The sequence below is a fragment of the Panthera tigris genome, chromosome F3, assembly GCF_018350195.1.
Source record: "Panthera tigris isolate Pti1 chromosome F3, P.tigris_Pti1_mat1.1, whole genome shotgun sequence".
NCBI lineage: Eukaryota > Metazoa > Chordata > Mammalia > Carnivora > Felidae > Panthera > Panthera tigris.
Window position 1 is genome coordinate 43,614,944 of NC_056678.1, and position 10,027 is coordinate 43,624,970.

Genomic DNA, 10,027 nt, shown 5'->3' on the forward strand with positions numbered 1-10,027 from the left:
CTCGAATTGCTGCGAAGAACTTAACATAATAGTTAATAATAATATTATGAAATACTCGAGTTGTTACCAAATTGACCCCCCAGGCAAAACTCAGCCTGGACCCCCAAATGTCCACCCCGCTCTCTCCTCGGGAACAGGAGCACCTTAGGAGCTGGTAGTGAGGATCCCCGGTAACCCCCCGAATCCATCTGTACCAGGCTCCGCTGAGAGCTCCAGACGGGCAAGAAGATGAAACTGGGAATCGTGTCCCCACAGAGATCCAGGCTTAGTAAGTGCTCTTGTCTGTAAGTACTCGGTGAGTCCTCTCACTGTGGCTGTCGGAACCCACCTGGGGCAGGGCAGGCAGGTTGCAGAGGGATCAGAGAATTTGAGACCCAAGTCACCTGTGCTGATCTGATTGGGAGGGAACGTGTGCCCTCTCCAAGCACCCAGCCCCCGAGGCAAGGGCTGCAGCTGTCCGAAAATAGAGTCACAAGGATAGCTGTCTCAATTGAAAGCAATCTTTGCAAGCATTTCCAGACCCTTGGCCCCTGAGTCAGCCAATCCCCTGGCCCGTCAGCCCCACGGCCGCCGACGTGCCAGCTCCTCTCTTGGCAGCCGTTTTCTGCCTAGAGAGAACTTGAAGCCCTCCCTTCAGAGCCTGAGCTGACCCGGATAGCGTCAGGGGGCAAGGCTCACCTCAGAAGCTCAGGGCTGACATGCCAACCCTAGGGAGACAGACAGACAGACAGACAAGGACAGTATGGACAGAGGCAGGAAAGGGAAGGATGCAAGAAACATCTTGGATAAGAAGCACCATGAGATGGCTCTCCGTCAGGAACAAAGAAGACGGGCTCTTGGGCCGGGAAAGCCCCTTGGAGTGGAACAGAAGGACGGGAGGGGGGAGCAGATGGGACCTGGGCAGGCATTCTGGCCTCGGAGTCTGGGCAGTAGAACCTCCCCCATTTTATGTCCTCTCATTGAGCCCAGGTCTGTCCCGAGCCCCCACGGCCCCCCTCCACTCCGGAAGACACGGAGCTGCGCTCCAGGCTGGACAGGTATGGCCGGCTCAACGTCCGAGGCTGGCCTGGCCCTCCCAGCTGTTTCAGCATCTGGACCACTCCCTGGTCTTGCCTATGTGAGCTGGACAGCAGGTAGAGCAGAGGGGCGAGTGAGACAACAGTGACAGCCTGACAGCGCTGGAGGCTGCTGCAGATGGCCGTCCCTCCACCTCCAGGCCCCCGCCTTCCTGGGCACACCCCCCACGTGACAAGAACAGAGCAGAAGAGATGTGCCACTGACCTGGATGAGCACCTAGCGTCTCGGAGCCGGCAGGAAACTTGGCCGTCTTTAACCCCTTCAGATTACCAGTGAGGCTCAGAGAGGGCAGGACACTTAGCCAAGCACACACAGCCAATCAGTAGCAGAGCCCAGACTACCCTTCAGACATTCAGACCCCCCCACCCCATCCAGTGAGCTTTTCGTGACATCACACTGCTGGTTGGTTAAAAACGGACCTGGATCCATAAGTATTGATGTGGAAAGGTGTCCCAAATCTATTATATAGTTTAAAAATATTTTGCAAATCATGCTGTATTGTGCGATCCCGTTTTCATAAAGTAATACTAATAGCCCATGTAATCATATACATGAAAATAATAAGCCTGGGGGCATGTAACTCAGATTTGTTAAGGGACTTTCACTATTTTAATTTTTCTTCACGTTTATTTATTTTTGAGACAGAGAGAGAGAGAGACAGACACACAGAGACAGCACGAGCAGGGGAGGAGCAGAGAGACAGGGAGACAGAATCCGAAGCAGGTTCCAGGCTCCGAGCTGTCAGCCCAGAGCCAGACGCGGAGCTCGAACCCGTGAACTGCGAGATCATGACCTGAGCCCAAGTCGAACGGCCCAACCGACTCAGCCCCCCAGGGGCCCCTTCACTATCTATTCTTGAATTTCCTCTAACGTTTGGCTATTTTGACAGAGCCCCGCTACTTTTATAAGCGAGGGGAACAATACAGATGGGACATAGGGTCGGGCAAAGGAGGATCCCCTCTACCCCACTTGCCCCGCACAGCAAGCTGGAGATTTCTGATTTGGATGTTTTCCCGCAGCCCAGCGAGGGACTTCTGGGGGAAGCAAAGAGCTGGCCTCCGCGGGTGTCTAAGGTTTGAGGGGCAAGAGCCACTCTCTCTGCCCTCCCCACCGCACCCGTCTCGGCCCCTTCAGCTCTGCGCTGGGCAGCGATGGGGGGGCAGGGGCCGGCTGGCCAGACAGCGCCCCGCGGCCAGGCGGCCCATGCATTATGGAAGACGCGGGCGCCCCGGCTTGCTCCCTGGTCCTTAAATGACAGCAAATGAGGTAAAGCCAGAAGGGTGGGGACGGGAAGGGGGTGGGAGGGGGGCAGAAGGAAGCCATCTCCAGGGCCCCCGAGCGTTGGCTGAGGACCGGAGCCAGCCAGTGAGCGGAGCCTGGGAGAGGGAGGAGCACATCTTGATGCAGAGATGCTGCAGTGGCTCCGGGCGCGCACACACACAAGCGCCCTCGCCCGCCACCGCCACCGCGGCCGCCACCGCCGCACCAGGACAGCAGCGAGCGGCTGAGGCTGAGGCGAGCCGGGGAGGAGAGGAGGGCGGCCCAGGGGGCCGGCGGCCGGCCCGGCTCTGGCTCACCGCCCCGGGCAGCATCCACCTGCCCCAGCCAACACCCTTCTTCCACCCCAGGTAGGTGCCAACCGCTTTTGTCTCCTCCAGGCTGGGGGGGGGGGGGGGTGGGGGGGGGAGGCTTCCCGGTGCTCCCGGGGCAGGGGCTGCGGCTCCGATTTCTTGCAACTTGGGAGGGGGCAGGGGCAGAGCAGGAGCCCCAGCCGGCTGGGGGGCCCCTCTGACTTCTCACCCCAGCCCCTTGGTGGCCACCGGACAGGAGGTCCCCTCCACCCTGTCTACGTGGGTGGCATCCTACAGGGCCCTGGCAGGCCGAGCCTGGCCGGGAGGCTGGACCCCAGCGGTGTCGAAGAATTCCAGCCTGTAGCAACACCTGCCTACGGAGAGGGCAGCGGCCCCGGGGCCTGCCCGGGGCCCGGGTCCAGGGCCAGATAGTCCACGAGGCCAAGCCCCAGACTCCGGCCTTCCCCCCAGAAGTCCCGGGGTGAAATGGAGCCTGACTGCCCAGACTTGAGGTGGCCCTGAGTGTGCCTCTGCAGGGTGACCTCTTTGCAAAGTGTTGCTTCAGTTAGAAGGGGAGGCTGTGGAAGAGAGCGGGGAGAGTGGAACTCAAGTTTGGGCAGAGGCCTGTCCAGGAGCGGAGACTTAGGGAGGAGAAACCGAGGCAAGTCACATCCCAAAGGGTGAGAAGCCTGGACCACCGGGGCTGAAATTCCTTTTCTTCCCTCCCCCCCTCCCCACACCAATCTTCTTTTCCTCAGATCCCTCCCCTCCTCCTCACTGGTGGGAGGGAAGGGTTGGAATCAAGTTTGGCTTTCACTCAGGGAAAGGGTAGAAGGGGAGAGAGCTCAGTTTAGGGGGTCTGGAAAGAGAGGGCTCAGTTTAGGGGGGCCGGAAAGAGAGGGCAATCCTGCCCAGCACCATGGGGTTTACACCACCCATCGGAGGTCGGGGAAGCAGCCCCAGCCAGTGTCCAGGGCTGAATACTGTTGCCTTTTCCAGAAAGGATTCCCACATATGGGAAACAAGAAAGGGGGCAGGTGACACAGTGCCTGTGGAAGGGGACAGTCCTGGTGTTACATGGGGACAAAGCTGGGACCCTGTAGCTGCACACCACTGGGGCTGAGCCTACGTCCCAGGAGGAAAAGCTGTCAGTCAAGGTTGTCTGGGGGTGTGGGAATCCAGGCAGACTGAGGTGGGGTCGCCCCTTGAGAAGAGCAGGTTGTCCGGGGCCCCAAAGTACCTGCCCTTAACATTCCCCCCTCTCTGTGACCGGTCAGACGCTACCGCCCTTCCTTTCAGCCTGACCACCCCCCCCAACCCCCCCACAACACCTCCCTGCCCCCAACTCCCTTCCCAGCCCAGACAGCATCCTTTTCCCTCTGTTCAGAGCCGGTCTGAGAGGCCGAAATAACCCAATCCCCTCAGTGAGCTCCTGATCTCCTTCTGGGCAGCAGCCCCAACCTCACCTCCCAACCCTCTGGCCCGAGAGACCCTCTGTCCACTTAGCCTCCCATTCACACTCAGAGAGACTGGGGAGGCCACCGGAGATCAAGGGCAGCAGTGGGCCACCTGTGGGAGAGGCTGATGGGACCCCGGCTCCTGGGGGTGGAGCAGGGAAATGGTGCCCTGACCTCTGACCTTGGGAGGAGGGAGTTCTGCCTCTGGAGAAGACAACAGCCAAGCCTCTCCCCAGGGTGCCTCATCAGTTAACCCCTTTCTAGCCAGGCTGCAAAATCACTCAAGCAAGGCTTTTGCCACAAGGTCAATGTTATTCCTAATTTCCCACGGGATCTGTTAGGAGACCTCAGCCAGCAAGAGGGAGACGGGAGGTGAGACGGATGCAAAGGGGGCATCAAAGTCACCCAAGTTTCACCTGCCCTTCTGGTGAGGGAAGCAGAGGCAGGCGCACAGAGGAGATGGGTCCCCTGCTCTCTCCACCACTCTCTCACTTCCCATTCATCTTCTTCTACCCACTTGGCCATGCTCTTCCCTCACACTCCCTTCCCTGGCCAAGTTCACTCCTCCAGCCTCAGCCCTCAACCTACCTCCACACCATTGCCCCTGCCAGGTTTCACGACTTGTGCAACTCCACTCCAGCACCTTCTCTGCCAGCTGTTGTTCAACTAGAGACGCACGTAGGATGGGCCTCTGTGTTCAGTGGGATGCTTGTGCATATGGTCTCTGACTGACCAAACTTAGTCCTCAGGAGCGAGCACACAGAAGGGGGTGCCCTCAAGGCATCCTCTCTGACTCTGAGGCCATGAGGGAAGCAATACGTTTGGAGTGGGTTGAAGGAGGTACGTATGTGTCCTACCCCCGCCCCCAGAGACATCCTCAAGCCAAGTGGGTGTGAGAAAGCATATCTCAAAGACAATCTCTAAATCCTAGAGTGGGTGGGAGAGATTCCTAGGGCAGAACCAGGGGGTTGAACAAGAGGTGAGTGATACAAAGGGAAAGAAGGACCGGAGCAAAGGATATTCCAGTGAAGCGGGAAGGACTGAAGTTAGACTGCTCAAGGCACCTCCTAACCAGGAAGAAGAGCCATGAGGAGGTAGGGCAATGTCCTCTCCAGTGACTCTTAGGAGGCTCTGGGAACTGGGGTCTGGTCCACGGTCAGACAGTCCTGACCGGAGGCGGAGGTGGGGCTGGAGGGCCCCGTAAATTCCTTCTGGCCCCAGGTTATGCTCTTTCAAATGGTAACAGGGGGATGGCTCTTCTTCATTCCCTCCTGCAGACCAGTCACCTCTCATTTTTCTGAACCACCCTAATCTGGACCAACCTCCCCCACTCACCTCGCAGGCGGTGGTAGGGGGGAGGGCGAGCGGGTTGCTAACCTGGAACATTCATGGGAGTTTCCATGGGTTCTGTGCCCTGAGGGTAATCATCTTGGAGTAAAGAAATTCTTCCTTTAGTTTCATGAGTTCTCTTGCTACAAAATGAGCCCATGTTTCCAGTTTCCCCTAAAGAGGATGCAAAGGATGTAAAGGGAGGATGTGATGTCCTCCCCCCATGCTGACCACGTTCCATCCCAGGACAGGCCCAGGCACACCTCAGCATGCTTCTCATCTAATGAGCACCCCCTCAGCCCATCCCTCCACTCCCCACCCCCCCTCACCCATCTGGATACAGGAACAGGCTGGGTCTCCTCCAGCTCCAGCCCACATCCTCTCAATGCCTGCCGGCCTCCTAGATCACTAGGCCCCCCATCCCGCCTCTGGCTGGAGGGCGGCCTTCCTGCAGCGAAGCCCAGGAGGCACAGTTAATCTGGGGCCCAGAGCGGAAACTAGCCTGTGGGGAGGAAGGGGTTTGAACCCACCCCCACCAGGCTTGGCTCTGAAGCAGCCTGCAGGGAAGTTAGGAAAGTGTCAGGGAATTGGGAGTGGGGGGTGAGTCTCTTCTCTGCAGAGATCAGGGGACATATGGAGATTGGGCTGCTCATTTCTTCCTAATGTGGTTCTCTAGAACCGAGTGGAAACACTCATCCTTACTCCTGGCCTCTCAGAAAGGGATGGTCCTTCCAAAGCCTTCACTCAATCTGCCCCACTCCACGCTGGCAGGCAAGTGGGGAAAACTTGGGTCTGGGTACGGCTTGCCCCTTATCCTGAGCTCCTCCCAGGAGGACGCAGGGCTCCCCTTTCTGTCCACTCCCCACTTTGAGGAGTCTCTCCGGTGGAGAAGGCCAGGGCAGGAGCGCCAGAGAATCCAGGTGGCACATGAAGGGGACGAGGGGCCAGACTCTCGTTGTGGGAAGCTCAAACAAACGTTAGCCTGGGGTCACAGCTCTCCCCAGAGGAAACAGGCTGGGGCCTCAGAACCAGCTGCTAGTACCAAGAGCCTGCAGAGAAAACTGAGGGGTGGAAAGGGAGGGAGCACACAGAGGGGCCTGGGGAGAGACCCAGCTCCCCTGTCCCCACCCAGTCCCTGTCCCCCCCTGGGGACTGAGGAGGCCCCTATCCTGCCCAAATCTGTCCTAAGGACCTCCTCCAGCTCAGCGCACCAGCCTTTCCCACCACAGCTCTCCTGACCCACCTGGCATGTGGCCCCACCAGGTCACTGCAGACTCCTGTCCCTCCAGAGAGGTGAAGAGTGTTTCAGGCCTTCCTGGAGGACAATGGTCCTGTCCCAGGTGGCAGTCCCCTTCCCAGGCAGAGTCCCGCTCCCATCCTGGACCCCGCAGGCAGGAGCTGGGGGTGGTTGAGGAGAGGTACCAGCTGGGAGCACCGGCTCAGGTGCTCTCCTGAGCACATGCTATCTGGATGTGACTCTGGGTGCCCTCGTCTGGGGTGGCCTGCTTGCTGGGGCTTCCCTGAGCCTGCTGCCCCTGTGGGGCAGAGGGGAAGAGGGCGCCGGCCCAGGGAGACTGTGGGAGTCTGTCAGTGTCCTAAACACTTGCGAGCGCAGCCCGAATGTCATGACTGTGTGGGAGCGAGTCTGACTCAGGCAGAGTCTAGGGACACGTGTGCTGGAGCCCGTGCTAGAGGTTCTGTGAGGACTCTCCGTGGTAAGATCCGATCTTTTCTGAGTACTTACTATGGGCCGGGAATGCTGCTGACCTCCCGAGGGTCCCTGCTTAAGCCCATTTTGCAGAGGAAGACTGAGGCTTGGAGAGGTTAAGTAATGAATGTTAGAGCTAGGGTTCTACTAGTTAGTTAAATACTAGGGTTTCACTGGTTAGTAAGGGCCAGGCCGGTTGGCAGTGTTAACCACCGTACTGAGCTGCAGGACAGAGGAGGGCAGGGACCTGAAGGGCTTCTGCAGTGCTTGTTGGCTCATAAGTCACTTAGTCTCTGCCCTCAACTGGGCTCCAAACTCCCCCTTCCCCACCACCACCCATATAAAAGTCGCCAAATCCCTCAACACTTAAATCTCCATTATCCAGGGGGAAAGAGAAGCAGAGTCAGGGCCAGGATCTGGGGGTCCCAAGGTGTAGCATTTAGACAGAGTGTATATTTCATTTTCTGACTGGTTCTGTGCAGGGGTCCTCAGCTCAGAAAACCCTGTCATGTGCCAGAGTCCTACTCACACCCTTCCTTCTTGTCACTGTCCCCCAGGCCCTTTGTCTCCCCACACCCAGCAATTCAGCCTGCCTCCTTTGTGCCCCTGAACCCCCAAGCAGTCCATTCCCCCATGTGCCGGTGCTTCACGGGACCAGCCCCTGATGGTGACAGCCTGTGCCCGCCTGTGCCAGCCCATGCCCGCCGGTGCCAGCCTGCACCCCTGCACCAGGGCAGCTGGCCTGGGCCAGGCTTGGCTGGCTCAGGGCTCCAAGGGCCGGCTCTGGGCCTGGCATAGCTCCACTCCTGCCTTGCTCCTGACAAAAAGGCACCCTCCACCCTGGGCATTCTAGAATGTGCCATAGGGCAGATGGTATAGGGAGACAACTGGGTCACAGTGGGTCAGAAGGTTCTGCAAAAGGCAGTGTTTTCATTACTTTCTCACCAGTGCTTAGCACAGTGCCTGGTGTGTGTGACCCAGGCTGTGTGTGTGTGTGTGTGTGTGTGTGTGTGTGTGTGTTCGCACAAGGCCTTGGCACACAGCGGAGCTCAAGGTACATCTGATTGGGCTGACTGGTCTCTAGTGCTCCCCAAAGGCCACTCCAGGAGCACACTGATCCCAACCCCTCCCCAACCCCTGTCTCTTGAGCCTACAGGTCTCAGTCCCCAGAGGGTGCCCAGGGCCCTTTAGCCCAAGGTGACTGATAAAAGTCTGGATTAAACTAAACTGTGCAATGAGCAGTGGGATTGTGTTATTCATGATGTATGCCTATGGTAAGTGATAACATATTCTGACCACTGTGGGTGACGAGTGCTCCAGGGGGAGTGATCCTCCTGGTGGATCTCAGAGAAACAAGGCAGGAACTGGGTCATCAAGCCCTGTGCTGGGTGGGGACACACACACACACACACACACACACACACACACAGAGATTAGACATAACTCATAAACAGACACAGACACGTGCATATACACAGAGACATAAAGACCAGACCACACATATACGCAGGGGCATACAGACAGACACAGCACATGGATGCAAATAAACGTCACATACGTGTGTGCGCGCGCGTGCACACACACGTGCACACACACTCACACTCTCTCTCTCCAGCACTGCTGGTGGGCACCTGCCCCGAAGTCTCCAGCCCCAGCCCCAGCTCCCTGGTCATCTGTTTCTGCTTTGCTCTGGCACACTCAGGGTAAGCGCCTGGAGCCGAAGCTCCTCCCCGAGTCCGCACCCTGCCCCCTCACTGAGCTCCCAGGACTGGCAGGCAGACAAAGGGCAGGAAGCAAACAATGATCGAGCACCTTCTCTGAGCCAGACTTCAGGACGTGGTGCGGGAGCACCACCAGGCGTTTTCAAACTTTTTGGAGCTGCAGAACCCTCTGTTTAAAGGGAACTTCCAGGAGGTGAAGCAGATTCCAGAGGAGCTGCTCTGGCTAAGTGGGGGAGGGATCTGGAGCCCTATTCTCCTCTCTCCCTTCCCCCAGCCAAACCGTGGCCCCAAGGCAAGTCCAAATAGCCAGAGCCTTCCTGCAGGGCGCGCCATTGCCTCGCGGAACATTCCGAACAGCCCCGTAAAATAAGTGTTCCGTGGAGAAACCGGCCCTTCCACCAGGAGTAACTTGTCCAGGCTCACAAAGCTGTGAGGAGACAAAGCAGTATCATTGGCTCCGGCCTGTGGATTCCAAAGCCTGCGATGGCTCACAGTGCCCCAGGGGCTCCCCGTCAGGAGGACAGCTCCCTGCGTTTGTACAGTATCCAGAGCCATACTTCTAGATTCTTCCATGACTAAACACCCTGCTGACCCTAGAGACCCGAGGCTGTGTGTGTGTGTGTGTGTGTGTGTGTAAAGATACATGAGTGTGTATGTGAAGACAGGTGGGGAAGGGAGTGGGAGTGTGTGAAGTGTGTAAAAGTGTATGAGGCAGTATCGTAAGAGGCAGAGTGTGTGTGCACATGTGAGAGTGTGTGAGACAGAAAGGGTGTGAGCGAACACATGAGAGAGAGTGTGAGGGCGTGTGTGGGTGTGCCCCCGGGCCTGCCCTTGGGGGGGCACTGAAAACTGGAGCAACGGGGACAGGCTCTCTGGTGAGCTCGCTGCGTGAGTGTGCCTGTGCGACCTCGTGCCGCCACTGGCCGCAGGGGGATATAGCCCAGCTGTTCTCCACCAGCTGAACGGGACACACAAGTAACAGGGCGCTTTGCTAGGCACCGGGGACACCGAGATGAAGAAGCCGGTGCCTGCCCTGGGGGAGCTCACAAACTTCCAATCGGAGGCAGACACACCTCCACAGGTGGGCTCCAAGGGTCTAGTCAAGAGCAGAGCTGACATCTAACCATGTGCACGTGGGGGCATCCGAGGGGCTTCCCGGCAAGG